The sequence below is a fragment of the Ceratotherium simum genome, chromosome 9, assembly GCF_057802395.1.
Source record: "Ceratotherium simum simum isolate JZ-2026a chromosome 9, ASM5780239v1, whole genome shotgun sequence".
Classification (NCBI taxonomy): domain Eukaryota; kingdom Metazoa; phylum Chordata; class Mammalia; order Perissodactyla; family Rhinocerotidae; genus Ceratotherium; species Ceratotherium simum.
In genome coordinates this window covers 79,984,339-80,007,912 of record NC_141908.1, presented here as the reverse complement: position 1 = coordinate 80,007,912, position 23,574 = coordinate 79,984,339, and positions in this window count along the sequence as shown.

Sequence of the window (23,574 nt, the reverse complement as noted above, 5' to 3'; positions counted from 1 at the left end):
TGGAGTGTAGATGAGGAAGGAGGTGGAGTGTAGATGGGGAATGAGGTGGGGTGTGGCTGGGGAGTGAGGTTGGTATGTAGATGGGGAATGAGGTGGGGGTGTGGATGGGGAATGAGGTGGGGCTGTGGATGGGGAATGAGGTGGGGGTGTGGATGGGGAATGAGGTGGGGGGGTGGATGGGGAATGGGGTGGGGCTGTGGATGGGGAATGGGGTGGGGGTGGAGAGGGGGAATGATGCGGGGGTCTATATGGGGAGAGAGGGTAGTGATCACACTGACTGGTGGTGGCCAGCCTAGCCACAGATTGAAAGGAAGGACCTGGAAGTGTCATCAGTAGATCTTTAAATCTGAGAGCTCCGTAGTTCTGCTGCCTTTGCAATCAGACAGCGAGGGGGCTGTGGTGTGGGGAGGTTGAGGGAGGCAGGGAAGACAGAGCTGCAGTTGTGAGCAACAGGATGTTCGACCACATTACACATTGTGTGCTTCTCAAGGCTCAGCCCTGTGCTCGCACAGTTTGGTAGTAGCTGTCACCCAGCCATGCGCAGTTGTACACAAAGGATATGATGTTTTGGCAAGAAATAGCCTCTCTTTGTTCCTCTTGACCTTATTCACTGAGATGCTTGCGACTTGTCACTCCCCTTGATACAGGAGGAAAAAGAAGTCAAGAGGCTCATGGGAGAACTAAAATCAATGCATCTTGGTAAGAAATGCAGGGCAGCCTGCTCTGTAGTTATCAGCGTTGTCAATTTCAATTGTCAATTTGAGCAAAGCCATGATCATCATCAGAGACAAAGAGTGTCTTCATCTAGTGTCTGCATTTCCTATTCTGATTTTCTGATTATTGCATGAATCGTGCTGCCCTGGAAGTCTTCTTCCTGGTGGCGGGGTTGCAATTACAAATCAGAGCCACTTGTTCACCACCGCTCCCATCACCATCATGGTGCACGTCTGTGAGTGGCACTCAGGTTGATGTCTGAGAAGTTGTGCAGCCTGGAAGTGAAGGGGAGTTAATGCCCACGAGTAGCTCTTAACCAAGAGGGGAGGGGAGCCCGTAGATAAATGCCCTAGTCTCCATCCTTTGATAGATGTTTCTGGGAGGCATTCTTGATACTTCCCAGGAGCCCCACGGAGCCCCCTTTGCTCATAGCGGCAACCTTGACAGTGCACAATTATTATGTTGGCTTTCTCTTCTTCCTTTCTTCCCTGCCTCACTCTCCCATCCCACATGCTCCTGCTTCTGTGATTATCTCCCAAATAAACTGCCTTCACCCAAGTCTATGTCTTGGGCTCTGCTTTTAGGAGAAAACAAACTCAGGCAGCAACTATTGAGCAGGCATATCTTTCCAGAGCGCCCGTGCACTGATGAAGTACTGTTTCCTTCCTCAGATCTAAGACCCAAGCCGCCAAAGCTGGTTCTGGTCTTGCCACCTCAATCCATGGCACAGGGACTAGAGGAAGCCGGCACTGGAGGTGGCACAGTAGCCAGCCAAATCCAGCGCGAGTGTGAGTCTGCAAGTGCCTCTGCAAGTATCACAGGTGGGGAGCTAATTTAGGACTGTTTTGTTAATCCTCCCGTGTCCAGGCTGGACCACAAAATGGGGATGAATTCATTCAATCACGAGTTCATCAAGTATTTATTGAAAATCTACCGGATGCTCAAGCACTGTGCTGGAGTCTGAAGATACAATGGTGAGCAAAACAGGTGGTTCTTGCCTGGCGGAACTTAGTGTTTTATGGGAAAGACACATATCATCGAGCAGTCATTCACACAGATGTATAACCATAACCTGTGATAAGTGGAGGGAGCCATAACAGGGGTCTGATCTCTCCTGGGGGCCTAGAAGGCTTTCCTGCAGAAGTGATGTATCTGTGGGATGAGGAAGACTTGGGGGAAGTGTGGGAATTGGGGATGAAAAGCTTCCAGAGAAAAAAATATGTGTGAAGTCCTTAAAACTGGGAGAGGGTAGGGGACTCTTTTGTTGAAGGAGCAGGAAGCCACTGTGGGTGAGAAGCAGAGCAAGAGAGGTTGAAGGTGCCAGTGGAGAGGAGACAGGCAATCCGGGGCAGGTCACGCAGGAGTGTTTGTCTTTATCCAGGAGCAACAAGAATCAACAGAAGTTTGGGTTTTTAAATTACATCAGTAATAAATGAATATACTCTTATTTTAAAAACATCCAAATAACATATGTAAATCAAAAGTTGTCTTTATCGGCTTCCCCAATCCAGTTATTTTCACAGATGTTACACACTGTGTCGAAAGAAACTGAACTTGTGATAGAGCAAACGCATGGTCTGAGACTAAGTGTCCACGCTGTACATTTAAAACGTCAAAAGATGTACATTCAGTCACATTACTTGTACTAATTCAGAGATGGCTAAAGGGATGTTTTTGGCCACAAGTAAAATAAAATTTATTTTAAAATATTGTTTAATTCATCTTTATCTTTTCCTTTAAATATTTCCTATCTAACGTATTTCTATCTTTTATTTGTTTTATAAAGTGCCTATAATTTAAAAATAAACAATATACGTATATTGGGGGTGCTTGCTCAATCTTTTTCACTCATGGGAATCTATGAAGAAAAAGCCTAGAGGCGTCCGTAACAGTGGGTAAGAGCCTGGTTTCTGATATTAGTTTGTTTGGGTCCAAATCTCAGACTCATCACAGACGGGCCAGTGTTCTTAGCACTTCACTAGGTCTTGCTGTATCTCACCTCTTAAATAAGAGGATAACAGTACTGCCTTCAAAGGGTTGTCGTTCTTGTTGTTATTTACTGGAGTAAATAAAACCTGCGAAGCCCTGAGAATGTGCCAGCACATTCAAGCACCCAGTGCAGGTTAACAATTGCTATTAACGTTAGTATTGGGTTGAGCTGTGTCCAACCACCTTACTGAACTTTCTTTTTGGCTCTAACAGTCTGTAAGTTGATTCTTTTGGATTTTCTTGGTCAACAATCGTTTCCTGGCAAATCATGACACTTCTAATATGTATTCCTTATTTCTTGGTCATATTTTATTGCCCAGTATTACCTGTCACACTGGAACAGTAGCAGTGAGGGCAGTAACCTTGTGTCTGCCTTTAGAGAGACACTGCCACTGTCTCACCATTAAGCACAAGACTCACTAGAGGTCTGGTACCTTTATTTCATCAAGTCAAGGAAGGTTACCTCTATTCTTAGGCTGCTGAAAGGTGTTATTTTGTATTGCGGAGGGAGGGTATCGGCACTCAATAACTGAAACAAAAAGCTGAATTCATTACTTAAATAAGAGAGTACACCGTTAGCCATAACCTCTCTCAGCAAAGCAGCCCGCTGATCTTAGATGGGTTTGGGGTTAGGGATGGTGTGGGGATTGTGTTGGGGACAGAGGCAGTAGTTGGTTGACATCAAACCTAAAAGTGTGTTTTTGGGGAGGCAAGACTTATTGGCTCAGTTTCAGAACTGTCAGTACTAATTATGGGACTGTCACCGACTGGTTGGCCTCAGATGTGGATTCAGTGGAGTGGGTGGCTATTGGTCAAGTAGATTATGGTGAGTTGTCATTGATTGATTGAACAGCAGGTAGGATGTGGTATCTGGAAAATATGAAAAAAAAACTAGGTGGTTGTCCTGGCAGGCAGCCGTCTTTAGAGATGCACAGATAAACGGTAGCAAGGTGGCACACATGGGAAGACCCCTGGTCCTAGGATGTGGATTCGGGGCTGGAAGCAGATGGTACATGCTCTCTGGGGAATATGACAAAAACAATGGCAGGTTGTCCTGGTTGACCTGGCAAGCCACTGGCATTATGGATATACCATCAATAGTAGTAAAACACAGCAGAAGGGAAACAAAAGGCAGGTACTATTCAGGTATCTACTTACATGAGCCAAAAACTGAGAAGGAAAGTGTCAGCAGGAGTTCAGGTGCCAGGATTTGGGGCAGGGGAAGTTATCAAGACGAAAGTAGGGTTTATGGGATCCATGGGATCCATGAAGCTCTAGAAGGTTGGGGATACCAGACAGGTGTCTGGGCCAGGAACCAGGCCCAAGATCACAACACACCTAGTTAGCAGATGAGGCCACTGCATGCTCTCAGGGGAATGCAGAAACGATTTATCAGGCAAAGACCCCAGGACAGACCAGACCAGCAGCAAGAGTGACTCGAGGCAGAGCTCTCTGAGTATTAAACCAAGTTCTGGTGCAGGGGTAGCTTTCAGCCCAGACAGTTGGATCTGCCTGCATCGGGGGGAAGCAGAATTCCCACCGAGGTTCAAATGAAGAGCCCTTCATGGCAGGACTGTCTGCACAGGTGTGGGCAGAATAAGGCACAATTAAAGGATGGTGAGGCTCCCACAGACTGCAGGTGAGGCACACCTAGGAGCGAAGGGGCCAGGAGAGGAACCAGCGGTGCAAGAACTAAGTCAGAGCTGGAACCCAGGAGCAGGGATTTCCTGGTGGGTATTTTTAGTTCTGGACGGACACAGGGACTCAGAGAGACTGGCCCCTAAAGCTGAGAGGGCAGGAAGGAAGAACCACCCTGACCTGGCTGTCCCCCTACCCTGGACCTCCTGCTGGGGCTTCCCCTGAGGAGAAGCCAGTTGGCAAGTAGCCTGGGTGGTGCCACCCACAAGGGGTCAGTCTGCTGGGCACAAGGGAGGACAGAGAACAGTGGAGAATGACTGGGGGGAGGTGGTTAACCGAAAATCACCACCATACTCCCCGAGGGGCAAGGAGGGGTCCAGTGACGTCAAGCCAGTGGTGCTTCTGAAATGCCTTTACGGATTTGGGAGTGTGGCATAGACTCTCGATGAAGGATGCCTCAGCTCTGGGTTCTTCGGCATGTGCATTTGTGCTGAGCTGTGAGCAGAACCTTCCTGAAGCTTCTGTAACATGGAGAGAGAGTGGGGAGTCAAAACACAATGAAGTCGCCATGTTTTCGTCACTGTGTCAAATTATGATACTTGGAGGAGTCAAGAAAGTGAGCAAACTGGTGTGCGTTGTGATCTGGATTGTGAAGCAGAGGACCTCAGCCCGTGGGAACCCGATGGAGCCTCATTAAGAGACCCAGCAAGGGGGCCGGCCCGTGGCTTAGCGGTTAAGTGCGCGCGCTCCACTACTGGCGGCCCGGGTTCGGATCCCGGGCGCACACCCACACACCGCTTGTCCGGCCATGCTCAGGCGGCATCCCACATACAACAACTAGAAGGATGTGCAACTATGACATATAACTATCTACTGGGGCTTTGGGGAGAAAAAGATGGAGGATTGGCAATAGATGTCAGCTCAGAGCTGGTCTTCCTCAGCAAAAAGAGAAGGATTGACATGGATGTTAGCTCAGGGCTGATCTTCCTCACACACAAAAAAAGAGACCCAGCAAATGCAGGGTTTGCCCCTTTATGCACAACCGGCTGGAGTCTCTGCCTCAGACGATAGCCAGCCTTTTGTGAGTTAATGGTGTGTGACGCAGAAAAGGAGCTGTGAAGGGAGCAAATCTCTCCTTAAAGTGAACGTTTTATAGAAATCTCATTTTCTCTGGGGCTCAAATCCAGACGGACTTAGTGGATTAAGCTCTGAGGTTTCACTATGGGCTAGATTTCAGGTCAACGCCAGCCTACAAATCTAGGTGGGGGATGGGAGAGAACCAAAAGGAAACTAGCTGGTGATCTCTAGAACACTCTGCAGGTCCAGAGACTGTGTCACCAGCCGTGTGAATGGACCTGGGAGGTGCTGAGGAGCGGAGAGGGAGGCGCTGCCAAGATAATGATCATTCGATAGAGTATCTGTTGGATTTTTAACCTGGGGCAATTGCCTGGTGCCAACTTGGAGGAGCACAGCCTTAATTGCTTGGTGCCAGTCAAATGCATTTTTTGTCAGTTCTTGACAAACTTACGTAATTACTTCTGTCACCTTGGGATAATTTTTCCCTCCAAGTCACTTCAAATGGGGCAAGAAGCAGGCGCTTCTCGCCCTAGCCACGCCAGTTTCAGCCCCCACAGCCTCCAACACAGCCAGCTGCCACAGCCCGCACCTACACACATTTCGCGTTCTGTGTGAGAGTATATTATAGACCGTGCCTGGGGTGTCCTGAAATCCGGGGATTCCAGTTAAGACTGTACAAGAGGCCCGGCGTGATTAAACAGCAGCCTGGCATGAGGGACTGCAACTTCCTTTGTTCCACTCCCTCGCTTCTCAGCTCAGAAGCTGATCTGGGTCTGACAATGGGGACATGGTCTCGGGAGCTACAATCCTCTTATTACTCCGTCAGAGGTGTAATGAAAGCTTCGAGCTGTCTCTAATTAACAGAGCTCCTATTTCCCGTCTGGGATCTACAACACCCCAACCTCATAGGTACGGGTATTAGAGAAAAGTCTGCAGATTAGTTTTTTCTGAAGTGGTCAGGGTCCGGGTTGGGATTGTGAAGGTCTTTTTACGTTATGATTACTTTTGTGGGTTGTGGTTAAGGTACTGGGCATTTGGTTTTTTTCTTACACCCCCTCCTTGGGAGCCTCGAAGCTCCAGGTGTATGACTGGAACAGCAGCTCAGAGATAGAGAAGTTGAATGCTCTCTGCTCTCCATGCTGCTCTTCAACTGTGCTGTGTCTGAGCTTGAATAAAACGCCTCATACTCTACCACTCAAGCAGCAAAAGCTGGTGAGAATTGATGTTCCTTCACGGCTTAGAAAAAAGGAAGTGATTCTCCTTCATGGTCTGGATTTCCATCTCTTGTAGATACTATTATTATTCCCACAACAATATGCTTATTTATTTCTTCACAAATATTGCTTCAGTGCTGGCCTAGAGGTCAAGCAGGAAGACCAGTTGGGAGGCTGTTGCATTAGTCCAAGGAGAAGATAATGGTGGCTTGGACCAGGATGGTGACGTGGAGACAGGGAAGAGGGTGTGCATTTGAGCATTTTGGAGGCGGAACTGACAGGATGAGCTGTATGCCAGGCGCTGGGCTTGGCCCTGAGGCTGCAGTGGTAAATAACACAAATGAGATTCCTGCTCTCATGGAGGTGCTATTGCAATGAGGGATAAAGACAATACGTACCTACATACATTTAGAAGGTATATAGATTGTGATAATCTCTAGGAAAGAAATAAACAGAATGTGTAGCAGAGAATAATTGGGGGAAGTAGGTGGCTACTTAAATTGGGTTGTCACGGAGTGGTCTCCCGTGAGGATGAGATTTGAACGTTGAGAAGGAGCCAGACAGGCAAGGAGCTGGGGAAGTGAAATCCAGGCAGATGGAAGAGCCCGCGTGATGGTCATGAGGCAGGACGAGCTTGGCACGTCCGAGGAATTGTCAGAAGGCTGGTGTGCCTGGAGTTGTCAGTGAGGGGAGAGTGAGTGATCTTGGTGGAGCTGCCAAGATCACGCAGAGCCTGAGTACGGTGTTTAGATTTTACCCTAAATGAAACTAGAGGCCAGTGAAGAATTTGACATAGGGGAAAAGCAAGATATGACCTTTGTTGAAAAAGACTACCCTGGCCAGTCTGTTAAGCACAGACTGCAGGTAGGCCAGCATTGGAGCAGGGAGACCAACTGGAAATCGTAGTGGGCTAAGTGATAGATAGTGGTGGCTTGGACTAAGGTGGTAACAGTGAAGACAGGGAAGAGAGAATGTGTTCAAGATATATTTTGGAGGTAAGTTGACAGAACTTAGTGATTTATTGGATATTATTGGTGGGTGGATGGAGGAAAAGGGAAATGTTTCTGGCTTAAATAATTGGGTGGAATATGGTTGATTTAATAGACCAAAGAAGATGGCGGTGGCTCAGAAGTGAAAATATTCCTTTCCTTCCACGCTTCTTGCTCCTTCTTCCGATATCACATTGCCTATTCAATGATGGAGCACTGGGAAGAGGACTCACTGGGTTGAGAGTTAGGAAATAGGTACTTTTGTCCAGCTGCCACCCATAAGCAGTGGTGTGACCTCAGCAATTCATGATGCCTCCGTTTTCTCATTGTGGCCGTGGACTTCAGAAGACCTACTATACTTCGAGCTGGATTGATTCGTTCTGCATGGGCCTGGGATTTCTGCCCACTTCCAACACTGCCTCTAAGCACCAAATCCAGAGGTAGGGACATGGATCTTTACGGCCTAATATCAGTTTCTGTAGTAACAATGGCACTTGGAGAGGCAAATTCTTTGGCCTCCAAACTAATTATAGTTGTTGCTGCAGAAGTGCTAGAAGAGTCATTAAAGGTATAGAACTAAAGAAGTTGATAGATTTTGTTGTTTTGTTAAGCACATAAAACCGAGACAATTTGTTGTGGGGAATTGTTTAGACATAGTCATCCATATACTTTTTTATTAATTTATTTGCATAAAATAAGGCTGTAAAATATGTTTATACATATCCTTCTGTCCCTGGACCCTCCTTGGAATAACATTTTACAAACATTCGAAAAGTTTAAAATGCTATGCAAATGCAAAGTGTTGTTAATATTGACCTTTGAACTAATTAGATGCTGGTGTAAAGAGAACTTTTCTTCCCTAGTAGGTACTATTTAAAATTTCAGGAACCATTTAGAGTTTGAATACTTACAGTTTGACACAGAGGGTTATATTGTGGACACAGTACACTAGACAGGTTGCTTTTGGTGCTGACGTCACCCCAGCTCCTGCTGAAGGGACAGCCCCACACCAGTGACAGATGCCAGTCCCCTGATCACAGACAATTGGACCAGAAGAGGCACCTGACCCAAGGGCACTAATCCGTGGGCTGCCAACAACCTGGGATGCCTGCATATGACCACAATGAACTCCTAGGGCTAGTAGATTCTTCCTCTTGGGTATTGGAATTGGAAAATTCTGAGGAAATGAGGAAGCAATTAGCAGAGGGGACTGAGAAGTTGCACAGAGGGAAGCCACGAGGTCAAGTCAAAGCCACTGCAAACTCAAGTTATGAATCAATGGGCAGTGAGGGCAGGAAGATCCACACCCTCCAGAAACAGCTCCCATTAAAGTCCCCAGTGGCCTGCAAATCACCAATCCTAATAACACCTCGGTCCCATCCTGCTTGTCCTCTTTGTAGCTTGGGACATTCTTGTGTTTTCTTTTGAAACTGTCTCATCCTCCTGTGCTTTATCCGTTCTCCCTTTCTGTCTCTGTCTTTGTTGTTGTTGCTGTTTGTTGGAGGAACTCATCTTCCTTGTGAGTCACTGTGTGGAGATGATTTGAGCTAAGTTCACTCTTAGGGTGAACTCAAAATCCCACTCTTCCCATTTCTTGATTATCAGTGTCTGAACTTACATTGATCTCCTAGCACCTAAACTCTTCCTTTCCAAACCAAAACTTATCATTTCACAGCTATCCTTGCCTCCCTTTTCTGATAATGACACCCTGTTCTCTCACTAACACAGGCTTTAAACCATGCTGCCATCTTTGGTTTATCTTTCTCCCTCAGTCCCTGTAGCCAGTGTAATACATATATATTTTGCTTCTGCAATAAGCGTTGAAAATCTTTTCCTCTTTCCATGCCCACTGATAGCTACCTTTCTTCACATCCAGATGATCATTTCTCACTATTCAAAATCTATCTTGAATAACTTTGTGCTGCATTATAGTTCGTTGCCTAAACCCTCTAGTTACATGATCATTTCCTTGAAAAAAGAAATTATCTTACTCATCTTTGCATTCCCATCCCCATCTTCCCCCATAACTGAGCCTGGCACAATTTCTTTCACAGAGGAGGTGCCGGATAAGTATCTGTTGATTTGTATTAAGGGACTTGACTTAATGCCTTTTGCAAATAATAGCATTTGAATCTAACTCCATTGGCAGTCTATCTGGAATTTCAAGTTAGTGAACTATTTTTCCTCTGCCAAATACCTTTGTACTTGGCTCATTTTGGAGGCCTGCCCTATTAACACCTACTTGCAATCCTCACTACTCTATTAAAAATTTAATGTGTGCAAGTTTATTCCAGCAGGGAGAATCGCCGATTGTAGTGCAGCAAAAACAGACCTTGCGAGGGTTGTGCTATCTTGGGCATGTCAGATGGCTAAGAAATAAATAGGCTTAAAGAAAAAAACGTATCCTCAGATTAGAAGAAAGAAGTTGGGTAAAGGAAAAAAATCTTGAAAAAGGAGGAGGGGAAGGAGACAAGGATGTTCTTCAGAAAGTAGCTTGAGGAAGATGAGGCCATTCGTATAAAATGGAGCCTGGCCTGACACTTATCCTTTCTTCAGAGGCCTTAATTGGGCCTAAAAGCATTCTCACAAATGGTAAGATGCCAACACTAATGAAAATAGGACCATTTATCCTGGACACTTCTATATCAGCTATTCTGTAATGGTGTTCTTGCAAAGTTTCACAGAAAAATGAAAGAAGTTACGTGTTCCTGTTGGAAGGAGCAGTTGAACTTGAGTTAGTTATTGCTGAATATTCCCAGAACTGACCAAAAAGGACAAAATTTGCCTGGATCTTATCTAAAGTCTCTCAGGATGTAAATATTTGGCGATTCCACGATTTAAGTAATAAAGTTAATTTATGGAGGCTCAGTCTGACGTAGACTCTCCGTGGACCAGACACTGAACTTCGCGGGACCAGAAGGCTGCTCCTGTCCAGTGCACTTTTAAGCCAACTCCATACTTATCTCGTGCAGCTGCTCAGAAACTGTTCCTCGGAAGTGCTCAGGGGCCACCAGAAGGGGGGCCAGTGGGGGACGACACTAGGGGCTGGGGAGCAGGCTGGGGCGGTTCTGAGGTCCCCTCCCCCACTCAGCCACGGCAGCTCCACTTTGATCTGTCTGATATAAATTTTTGTTTCAGGAGAGAGCTCTGCCGCTTTTTTAAAAAGACAGAAAAAGATAAAGGGGAAAAATGAACTGTAAAAATCACAGATCTAGTGGCTTGTGAAGTCACCTGTGCCTTTTCACTGCCCCAGCAAGCCTTCCAGGACGAGGGGGAACTACTGAGTGTTGCCCTGGAGATATGATCTAGAGGCGTGGTTTCTGAGCTATCTCTGGTCCCACCAGTAAATGAAAATTCTCTCACACTTTTCTTTAGAACCTTGTGATACAGACAGATACTCTGCGCCAGGACGTTGGCAAGCCAGGAGAGGCGGGAGGGTTTGTCACTGGCTATTGTACTCAGTCCCATGGGCATTGCAGGCATCATTCATGAAAAAAAATGTTTGGGTTTGCTGGAATAGATATTTTGTTTCCAGTTTTATTTACGGGGGATTTGGGAGAAGATAGGAAGGCAAGTGGAGGTGCATAGTAAGAATCTATCTGGGATATAAGAATAAGGTATAGGGAGGAGTGAGGAGAACAAATAACTAGCCTCCTTATTTTGTTAAATGCTTTACAGCTTACAAGATGATTTAACATTTATTATTTTACTCAAACAACAGACATCTCTATTCTGCAGCCGTGAGTGGGAAAAGGCAGATCTTTCATCTCCTTGGCCCCCTGTTAAGCCCCCTGTAAACATCCTAATTCCGAGTTCCTCCTGCTGTCCGCTGGATCAGCTTCCCGGCTGCCAGAAGCTGCTGGAGAATCACGCAGTCTGGGCCTATGAAAAGTTCACGTGTCCAACTCCAACTTGGCCATCGTCTCTTTTCGGTAATCATAAGTATTCTTCTAGTTCATGCTCCAAGGCTGCCTTTCTACATCAGCTAATCCAGATCTTTTCCTCTCCCCTTATAGTGGATTGAATGGTGGTCCCCAAAAAGATATGTACAGCTCTAATTCCTGAGTCTCTGAATGTTACCTTATATGGGGAAAGAGTGTAATTAAATTAAGGATCTGGAGATGAGATCATCCTGGATTATCTGAGTGGGCCCTAAATCCAATGACAAGTGAGACAGAGGGAGATTTAACACACACACAGAAGAAGTCCACGTGAAGACAGAGAGAGAGATTGGAATAATGCAGCAACAAGCAAGGAGTGCCAACAGTCCCTGGGAGCTGGAGAGGCGAGGGTGGATTCTCTTCTAGAGCTTCAGAGGGAACACCGCCCTAACAGCACTTCTATTTCAGACTTCTGCCTCCAGGACTGTGAGAGAGTACATTTATGTTGTTTTAAGCCACCCAGTTTGTAGTAATTTGTTGCAGCCACCCTAGGAAACTAACACACTCCTTGTGTCCCTACACTTTCCATCCTTCCTAGCAGTAGATGGCCTTGACTTCTCCTTTTCTGAGGAGACTGAGGTCATCCCCCTAAGAAACCCTCATTCACCCTTTCCTTTACCCTAATCTCGCTCTTTCTCTCCCCAAATCTGTCTTTGCAGAAATGTATCCATTTGTTTCTTCCTTCTAGTTTGTCTAAGAGAAAGATGCCCATTCTCCCTTTTTGCAAAAGCTGAATTCTCCATCTGTCCTCCTGACCCCATCCCTGCCTGGGTCCTGAGAGACCGGCTGTCTCTTGCCCAGCCTTCTCAGTTCCAGGCTGGAGAGGAGGCAGAGTCCGAGGCTCCCGGCACTTCCCAGATGTGCAGAGCCACGGGGAGCCATTATGGAAAGAGGAGTGTGAATGAAGGGGGGATTAGAAGGGCAGAAGATAAACTCGGGACCAGGGGTGAAGAGGAGGGCTAGTCAATGGGATCACCAGACTAGAAGAGTGGGAGAAAGGACTGAAACTAAGTAGAAGAGGACCATTCCAAGCCACTTGTCAGTTTCAGGCCCGTTCTGGTTCATTTCTCACGCAGTGGGCATTGGCTTTGGTGTTCTTACCTTCTTCCATCTCTCTTTCCTCATTTTTATCTCTTCTTCTCCACTTCATCTTTTCCTCTCTGCCTGTAGATATGTTCTTCTTTTGAAAACTTAAAAGCATTTACATTAACTAACTGCTTGCAGTGGACATATAGTTTTGCCTACCCCACAACTCTTCTTCTGTTTTCTGGGAATCAGCAATCTCCTTTCTTTTGGAGACTGTCTTGTCCTCTTGGGCTTTCGTACAAGGTCCGACCTTGTTGGCAATAGTGACTGGCCAGTCAGTCCTGCCCTGGGATTTTTAACATTGGAATTAAAGAAACTTCTTTGGTGGCAAAGCTGGGATGTAAGAGCTACCAGCCACAATTTCCTCTGCCAAGTATAAGAAGCTAGTCTTACAGCAGGAGAAAATGAAGCCAAAACTCAGAGAGAAGCAGAGATGGAATAAGGAAATAGTCCCGGGTGGATTCCAGTCCCTGGTCACAGTCGTCCCTGAAGTCAGCACACCTATGCCCCACCTGCAGGTGAGCTGACAAATTCACCCTATTGCCTATGCTCAAGTTCAGTTACTGTCAGCAGGAAACTAAAAAGCTCTGACCAGGAGGCCTCCACTTCAAGCTCCTGGTATTCTCTTGTTCTCAATGACCACCTCCTCCTCTGATGTCCCAATGCGATTGCTTCCCTGTCGGTGTTGGCCTTCCGGACAAATTCAAGTGCCTTCTTTTTGTTCCTGACATTATCTGCCAGTCGCATTTGATAGTCTGCTTTCAAATATGCTCAGATCCTCAGGCCCTCTCACATTGCCCCATTCTATTCTCTTATTTATTTGCAACTTCTTTGCCTCTTTTTCCAGTGGTTTGTCATCTTCCTATCCTCTAAATATTGGTAGCCCCTAAAGGTTATCCTGTTACTCACTATTTCTGCTCCCGTCCTCAGTAATACACACACTTGCCCTGGAGCGGCTCTATGTCGCTGACTTTAGTCTAAATCTGTAGCTCAAACTCTTGTTGAAAATGTCCAAGACCCAGAGGAGCTGAGTGACTTTCCCAAGGCCGGCCAGCTGATCAGTGGCTGCCCTGCATTCCGAGGAGACTCCCCGGGCAATTTATAATGACATCTTTTTATCCTTAGCACATTATACACTGGTCTATTTTGTGGTTGTTTTTGATTCACAGTTTAGTGGTTTATTATTTATATTGCTCTAAAGCCATATACCTAGCCAGATTGTAGGAAGTTGTTATCCCACCATTTTGATTGTAAGATGTATTGATTCCATATTTATGAACACAATCATTCTAATCAGAATCATATCACCATTGCCAAGAAAGAATTTTTTGAATCAAACTACATTAAGCCAATCTCATAATTTGATCAATTTTTCTATATAAATCATTTAAACAGTTTCCATTTTTCCATTTTCGTTTAACTGAAATTATTTTTCTCAAAATCAATTCTTTCTCATGAATTTTATGATGAAGATTTGATTTATCCACCAGGTTTTTTCCCCCAAACATGGCAAATGTTGCCTATTACATCTTCTGCTACAATGAGTTTTCTCCTATGACCCTCACTTCCACGGAGTATAACTGTACAGGGTAAAGTGTTACAGACATAAATTGTGTTTAGAAGACTTGGTCCTTCTGTCACTTTTCAGTCAAGGGAAAACTTTTCCATATGCAGTTTTAGCCATTGTCTGTTTTATCTTTGTCAGTTATTTCAACCAAGTGTATTTTTTCTCAGATCAATTTTTGGATTTTCAATGTTACCAACAAGATTGATTCTTTAGTTAACTTTTCAATTATAAATTTTACTGTGCACAAGTTTTAGTCATTGTCAATTTTTTTTTGTGGTTTTTTTCAATGAGTAATGTTAATTAACTGTGAATCAGACAAAAGACTGATAGTCTGTATTTCATTAATCCAGTCCCAAGCGTCAAAGGGGGTCACGCTACAGGCCAGGTGCTGCTCTGGGCACTTGGGGCGCCGCTGTGAAGGCAGGTAAGCGCCTGGTCTCCTGTAGTTTATCTCTAGTCTGGGCTAGAAGAGAACACACAGGCAAACAAATCAATGGGAAAAAAGAATTCCACACTGAAAGGAAGACTGTGAAGAGAATTAAACAGTATAACGGGACCGTGACATGTTAGGGTGCCACGTTAGACGGGGTGTTCAGAAAAGTCTCTCTGAGGAGGCAACATTGGAGCTGAGACTTGAATGACAAGGTGACAAGCATAGAAAGATGAAAACAACTTTCTCAACTGTTACATTGCTAAAATTACAAAAATGTGCTCATAAACTTCCAAACGTATTGTGTGACACTTTCCCACACCATGTAAGGAACAAAGAACAAACTGTGGGGTCATGATGGCGGACTGGAAACACACTGTAAAGGCAGCACACTGCCTTCTTGCTCACGGCCACACATGGTAAGTAAGAAATAAGCAAATGACAATGGTTGTGCTAAGGTGGTAGGAGAATAAGGATATTTTTTGTTCCAAAAATGTTTTAATATTTTTGGTATATCTTTTCAATAAAAATGTATAGTACGTGTGCCTCGTACCCTAATTTTTCACTGGTGTGAGTGATGTCCTATCTTCTCGTGAGATTGAAAGTTCAATTGTGGGAGCACACTGCATTTTATCCTTTCGTCTCACCGTTGAGGACTAGGCATTCAAAAATACTCGCGGATTGATGGTTCCTAAAGATTTTCTACCTGCAAATATAAACAAAATTTTAAATATGGGTTTCCTGATGAAAAGCAGAATTTGAACCTCTACAGTAGCAAGTTCTTTGAACAATCATGGCAGGATCTACCCATTTGAAGTAAAGGCAACCCTGTAATGGACACTGGTAGACTTTTCTCTCTCAGTGAAACTTGCTTTAAAATAGTCAAACTCTTCTTACAAAATGACATGAAGACAACTCCTCTCCTTTTCAAATAGGAATACCTTTTGGGTGAAGGAACTCGCCAAACAACAGAACAAACTCTCCTAGAAGAGTGAGAGGACAACAAGCAGCTGTTCACACGAAGACCAAGACAGTCCTGACCATCTGCAGTTTAAAGGGCAGTCACGTCTGCACTGTCTTCCGAGGACTAGAGCTCAAAGTGTGCCTTCTTCCTGTCGAGGCCTGCATGGAACCACAGTGAGGAGCCAGCAGAGTTCAGCGGTACCTTGACTCTGGAAGGGATGGGACTGGTCTTTCCTGCCTTCCCCTCCCCCACCCAAGCCCCTCTCCACTCTGTGACGTGTAAATATACACATTCACACCCATGGACGCTGGTAACTTTCAGCAAAGTGTAGGTTTTGTTTAGAGAGCCCATTTTAAACAAACAGATGAAGCGCACATAATATTTTTACTACTCAAAATCTGGACTACTTAGCATTAAATTGAATCATTGAAAGAGCTCCAAGTAAAATTGTATAATATAATGTACTCTGCCAATGCTAGAATGTTTTTTTTTTTCCCCCTATGGAATCACAAGAATTATGCTTAAATAAATAAATAAAAGCCACCTCTGCCCAGGAGTCTAGATCGCTGTAGCGTGCTTTCATGTGAAGTGATGGGGACAATACTTAAACCTTTTTGGTGTTGCACACTCAGTGAAAATATTAATCACACAAAATATCACATCCCAGAGAAAGAGAGCATTTGGGCAACATTCTTATTACTATGAAGCCTAAGGCAAGTCACTTATCCCCTAAATTCTGACATTACGTTTGTAAAACAAGATTTATTCACCTACTCAACAAATAGTTTTTGAGTATCTACTATGGGCCAAGGATTATTCTAAGAACTGAGAATATAAAGATAAAAATATATAGTCCTTGCCCTCAAGAAGTTCTTTGGCTAGCAAAGAGATAATCAGTCACACAAATAAATAGTTATAATATGGTACACTATATCATATATCATAGTCTCCGAATTGGTTTCTGATTGCTGCTGTAACAAATTACCACAAACTTAATAGCTTAAAACAACACAAATTTATTCTCCTACAGTTCTGGAGGTCAGAGTCTAAAATTAAGGTGTCGACAGAGCTGTGTTTCTTCTGGAGGCTTCAGAGGACTATTACTATTATTTTTTTTACCTTTCCCAGCTCCTAGAGGCCTACATTCCTTGGCTCGTGGTCCCTTCCTCCATCTTCAAATTGCATCATTCCAACGTCACATCTCCTTTTTCTAACTTTGACCCTCCTGCCTCCCTCTTATAAAAACCCTTCTGATCACACTGGCCCCATCTAAATAATCCAGGATAATCTCCCTGTCTCAACATATTTAACTTAATCATATCTGCAAAGTCCCTTTTGCCATGTAGGGTAATACATTCACAGGTTCTGGAGATTAGAACATGGACATATTTGGAGGGCCGTTATCCTATCTACTACAGTATTTATTATAGAATAAAGAGCAGCCTCTTTATAAAATAAAATGTAAGCTTAGGACAAGGCATCCTAAGTCAAAGGAAAACCAAAGAAGAGGCAATGTTTGAGCTGGGATTTGAAGGCTGAATAGGAGTTTGTCTGATACAGACATTGGAAGAAAGCTGGGCAGGGAGAACAATGACATCCCATCTGCTTGAAGAAAGGGAATCATTCTGGAAGACAAGAAAGTGACAAAATAGGAAAGTGCCTTAGAGAAACTCTGGTTCCAACTATAGGGTTTAGCAGTTGAGGAAACCGGAAGCCCAAAGAGGTGTGATGACTTGACCAAAGGCTGACGGCTGGAGACTGGCGGCCACAAAGGAGGTGGAACCTTGGTCCCTCTCCCCCATCCAACCTCTTATGAAAGCTTCCAGTGCTAGGATGTATGCTTAGGGACAGATGGCAGGGACCTCTGCCTACAGTCCAATTTCAATAAAATTAGTGAGAACTTAATGCGGAAATCAACCCATTGTTAACTGGCAAAATAGAGTGTTTGATTTTGACTGCAAAACAATTTTTTTTCCCAAAAAGCTTCAGAAGTCTTCTGGATTGATAGTTTGGAGAAGTCAGAAAGATATAAATAAAGATAATGAGCCATATTCATTCTTAAAATGACAACCCTATAAGCTCAGTGATTTCTTCTTAGACTCTGAATTGGCAGGTGTCAGTGGCAAAAGTTGTCTGACTACAAAATGGATATTTGTTGAATAAAACCCATTAATGCTCACAGAATCCACTGTCTTGGGAAGAGTTCACGACAATAGGATGTTCACAGAGACATATTAAATGGGCTTTTATGCATTATTTTAGTCACTAGTGGGAAAAAGGCCAGATTTGGCTCATAATCTGCAGCCTGAGCCTTCATAAATACTGATCTACATGATAGGCCATAAGGAGTCCTAACTGTGCCACAGCATGATGACATTACTTAAGTGTGACTGCATGAGCGCCCTGACAGCTCATTAGCACTAGTGTCCTTTCACGGAAATTCAGAGAATTAATCCCAGTCTCTTCCCCAGATTTCCCTTTGGGAAAATTACATACTTGTCTATTGGATTTTGTTTTACCTTATGGCAATGAAGCACTGGACAGTTGTACCTGATTCTGCGTTATTGGAGGCCCCCTGACTCCCCTTCAAATGGCCAGGTGTCCTCCTGTGTTTGCTGTCTTGTTTGCAGGAATCCACAATGGCCAGTTTCTCTCTAATTTCATATTTTACATTTTGGATAACAGTGTATATTTGACATAAATGCCTGGGGATTTAGAATAAGAGACACTTATTGAGTCAAAGATAAGTTATAAATTTGAAAGGAAATAATCTCCTTCACCAAATTACTGTGAATTGAAATTTAAATCCTATTTTACTAGAAACCCAGAAGATAATCACTTATAAATGTTTTTTGAGAATGCTAATATTGCAGTGAGATAAGAATGAAGGGGCAGTCTTTCATAAGTGCAGAAAAATGATTGGATATAGATCAGGGAGGTTAGTCTGAAGGGAGCACATTGGCTGACAAATTAGTTAGAAATGGGGACCAACAGTTCAGGAAATTTGTCAAGGCAAAGAGAAATAGCCTGGAGAATATGAGAAACTGGGAATGAGGTATTTGGGGACCTAATTGGCTGTGTGCCCAAGAGCAAAATGGATTAAGCTAAGAAAGACAGTGTCCCAGAATGGGTGTTGAAGAAGAAGATGGGCAGATTCCAGTGGTGGCCAGGCAAGGGACTAAGAATCCATGGACAGGGGAACTGGGGTGTCAGGGGACTGGGAGGCAGGTGTTTTGCTCCTAAAGCCCTGGTGTGGTTGAACCCAAGTCTTCAGACCAGACACGGCTGGATCTTGCTTTCTCTATGTTGAAGGGTGGGTGGGGGATACCGATCTTCTGAATGCATCTGGAAAGGATTATCTGTAAGCAATATTTATACTACTATTAATAGTAATAACAAGAATAATTTGGGCTATATTGCGCAGCTGGACAGATAGGGTTCAAAGCTGCCCTTTCCTAGCCAGGAATCTGTGGCTGTACTTAATCCCTCTGGAATTCAGTTTCATTGTCAATAAAGCGGAAATCACATCATCTCATGGTTTGTTGGTGAGATGGAACGAAACGATGTAGATAAAGTGCCTGACCCAGAGTTGGACTCAGTGGATACTGCTTTCCTTTAAGGCAGAGACCTCTGCCACTCTCTCTAGGCACAATCTGAAGAGGGCTTCTGTGCTCCTTCTCTCCCTATTCTTGGTTCTTTTACATCTTCTTTGACATCTCCTATCTCTTCTTCTTATGCTATAAAGAAGCATTACAAAAAGCTAATTGATGGACATGGATCTTAGCCACAAACTCAGGGGAACAAATAAAAATATAACTTTCTTAATTTTTCTATAGCTGAGCTTAATTTTTTTCTTTTGTGAGGAAGATCGGCCCTGAGCTAACATCTGTTGCCAATCCTCCTCTTCTTGCTGAGGAAGACTGGCCCTGGGCTAACATCTGTGCCCATCTTCCTCTACTTTATATGGGACACCACCACAGCATGGCTTGACAAGCTGTGCAGTGGTCCGTGCCCAGGATTCAAACACACGAACCCCAGCCAGCCAAAGTGGATTGTGCGAACTTAACCACTAAGCCACTGGGCTGGCCCCTAGCTGAGCTTAATTTTTATCACAAGCCCCTATGCACCTCTAAGAAACTATTCCTGAAATCTTAGTGGCTTAGCACAGCAAAGGTTGGCAGAAGGCTCTGTTCTACAAGGTCTGAGTGACTGGGGTTGATGCAAGCTCTGTCATCTTCTAGCCACACTATTGTGTAGGCAAGGGCTCTAAGTCTCCAAAAAAGTGGAAGAGAGAGCTGGAGGAGGCACACTGTCTCTTGAATGCCTCAGGTTTTGATCACTTCTGGTCACAATCTATTGACAAGAGCTAGTCACATAGCCCCAACCTGGGCCACAAGGAAGGCTGGTAAATACAGATGATAAATAGTGTCTCCTTATAAACTTCAATGTGTTAGAGCTTTTTTTGGGTGGCTAGTAATAGAAGAAACTCAACTAAAACTACATTAAGCAAAAAAGGAAGTTTATTAGCTCATAAAGCTGGAAAGGGGGTTTATTACTGGAATCAAGCATGACTGGATCCAGAGACTCAAATCGGGTAATGAATTTGGTTTCTCTGAGTTCAGCTTGGCTTGGTTTCAGTTTTTAGGGTGTTTTTCTCCAACTGCTTAATAAAAATGGCTGCCAGCAGCCCTCAGCCCCTGTCCCCTCAGCTTAGTAACACTGCTGGAATGAACCAGGCTTCCCTTAAAGCGCTCATGGAAAGGCCCTCAGGGGGATTCTGATTGGCCCAGCTTGGGTCGCATGACAGCCCTGTGGTAGAACAGATTCCGCTCAAACCATATGACATAGATGTCCCACCGGAATGCCGAGTTCTGTCAGGGGAAGAGCTGCAGAACAGCCAGCAACACCAGCCGCCCATCACAGCAGGGAACACTGGTGCTCCCCCTTTCCCATACACCACTTGGGGCTGGTAAGTGGCTTTTGTAATCTGTGCCCAAGGGAGTTCTCTTGTAAGTGATAGGTACTACAGGCAAATGGTCACTCAATCTTCCCATATTTTGTGGAAATAATGGCTATGTCTTTTGTAAATTTGACACAGAACACACTGGGAGATATTTGATATAGAAAAGCACTATGATCAATGATCTATGCCAACTCATAATATAGGTCTTCTTTTAAAAGTAAGAAAATAAGAATGCATCACATGGGCAGGAGGAATTTCTCATACTGGCTTTACGGCACGCTCTGTGGCCAGCCTGGATTACTGTGCCACTGCATCTCAGTCTTTTCCAGGAAGCCATCACTCCATCTCCCGTGGCCATCAGCACGAATTCAATCCCGCGCCTGCCAGGCCTCCATCTGAGTGGCCATCTAGCAAAATAACCAATGACATTAGTGACTGTGGCCTTCTGACGACTTCCCCGTTCTGTTTCCAAAGCCCATTTAAAACACATTTCTCGTTTTACTACACATTCAAATTTGATTCCTCTGGTTATAGAACTATAAATGTCGCATTTCATATAGACTCAAAATGAAGGGTATATAAGCATGTATAAATCACACTGCAAAACTTGCATTTTCTTCATTGTACTTGATATTTGGCTGGATGAAAATTATATTATCTGGAGACTGCTCACGTTCTTCCATATCTAAATATGCAAAAGAGGCCCACACAGAATGCATTTTTTTCACAATTAGGCTACTATAGACCATATTTTAGGGTGAAATAAAATTTCTTCCTGAAATCTAACAATGCCTGGTGCGTATGCATATTTTTATGCCCATAAGATGGGAGTTAAGTTTCATCGTATAAAAATTGGGGAAGTTCAGTCATCGGGAATTGAAAATTGATCTACTGTGCAAAATGTGAATAATAATATTGACCCTGCCTCAGGAAGGTGACTTACAAAACAAGGACACAACCTCTGATGACATACTGGGGGGCTCTTCAAACTTGGGATTTGATAGCTCTGTGTAGGGGAAAGGCTTCCAGAGCTTTAGGAAAATAGGAAGAGAGAGCCTTTCCCCACATCCCGGGAGGAGAGAGCCTGTTCCTTTGTTCCCTTAAACAAATCATAAACAAGCAATGACCAGGTGTGGGGCCATATTAGAGAAGAGGGTGACATGGGCTGGGCAGGGCTCATCCTCTACGGCTGTGAATACTACATGGCAGAGGGGCCCTAACCATCTGTTTATTTTGCAACAAAGAAAACAAGTCTCATTCTGATTTTTTTGAGGCGTAGACTTAGGATCCCTGAACTTAACCTTACGCTTACCCAACCTCTATGTCTATTTGAGAGGTCCTTAAATCACTCCCACATTCCCAGTTTCCCAAAACCATTCGTCAATGCACCAAGGTTTCTGAATAAACTAGCAGAATCATCTCGAATAAAGATGTGTAAGCTCCCATAGAGAGTACTTGAAAGGAAAAGAAATCATTTTGAAAATTATCTCGCTTTTCCCTTAACGTTTTCCGTGTACTTCAACTTCTGGAAAAGACAGAACTTTGCAACCCAGTTTGCAGGTGTGCAGTTTCTGGCAGACACCAGAAGGCCAGCTCTGGAACCTATAACTCCCCATTTCCTGCCTAAGTGACATCTTCAAGGATCCCATTTTTATGCGTTTTATTCAATACAATTACCGCATTTGAGCACTCGAGAAACATGAGGAACACACACGAGGAAACAAATTTAGGGATGATTGGGGCATCTCCTCAGCTGTCTCATAGCTGGCAAGACTACAAGCTTCTCTGCTTGCCTTCTTCCCTTAAAACTTGGCAAGCCAAATAAGTGATTTTCAGCAAATTATAGAGTTTTAATTGTTTAAGAGGGGTTTTACATTTCCAGGAAAAGAGATACCTGGTCATTGTTAACTACATGGAAGGTAACCACTTCCAAAATCCACATGGCGAAATGTTCCGTAAACAACGTGGAGACAGAGCACGCGCTGGCAGTTCAACACCATTGTGCTTGAGAATGGGTAAGAAGACACTTTTCGAAAAGAATTTAACCTCGCCATTCTAAACTAATATTGGCTTTGTGCCTACGATAATCCCCGTCCCCACCAGCCCCCTGCCCTCTTTTTCTCGTCTCTTTTCTTTTTCGCAGTTCTTCTGTTTCTTTCCTGACTCCATTGTGGCTCTTCAGTCTCGCCATCCATTTGCTGGTCTAAGATGTGGTCTGTTTGTTTTCTGTGCATTTTGCATTGTGACTTTCCCTACTTTGCTCCTTTCTCTCCAATTAGCAACGTCCTAACTTTAAGGGCCAGCCCTAGGCCCACCTCTAAGAGCTCCTCGGCTACTCCAGTCTCCCACACCGGTTGCCTTCCAGAGGCGCCATTGCACATATTGTCTGCACCATTATTTTGCACTGATTGCCTACTTAACCTATATTGTCTTTTTATTTCTGGTATGTGTTCCTCTTCCCAGCTGGATGGTGAACTTGAGGGCGGGAGAGCTGAGAGGTTACCCTTCAGTATTCCCAGCACGTGGAATTCGCACCTCTTATAAAGCCACTTCAGAGACAGTAAACGCCCCTTCCTCCCGTCCAAAGGGGAAGGCCATCTGAGGATGCTCTTCCTCCCCCAGGACAGAATGACGCAAGACACAGTCTGAAACGGAGCATCAGCAGCACCTAGTACCAAGCAGACGCCAGTTCCGGAACACACCCTCTTACTGGCTGGCCTTCCCTGCTTGCCTCTCCCTCCCCCCATGTCTGCTTACCTAGGATTGCACTCTCTATTAAAATGGTGCGGATAAGCTTTTGTCTTGGGTTCTGCTTTCTGAAGAACTCAGGCTAAGATGTGGGGCACAGTTACCTCTCCAAAGAAGGACTTGTCGCCCTGCTACAGGGAGTGAGGTCAGCAGACACTTAGGACTGTCAACTCCGTCAGGGTCTCCTCAGCTGCACAGAGCTGCCTCACTCAGAGCCACACCCTTCTGAGGCAGCCCCATCCAGCTAGGTTGTA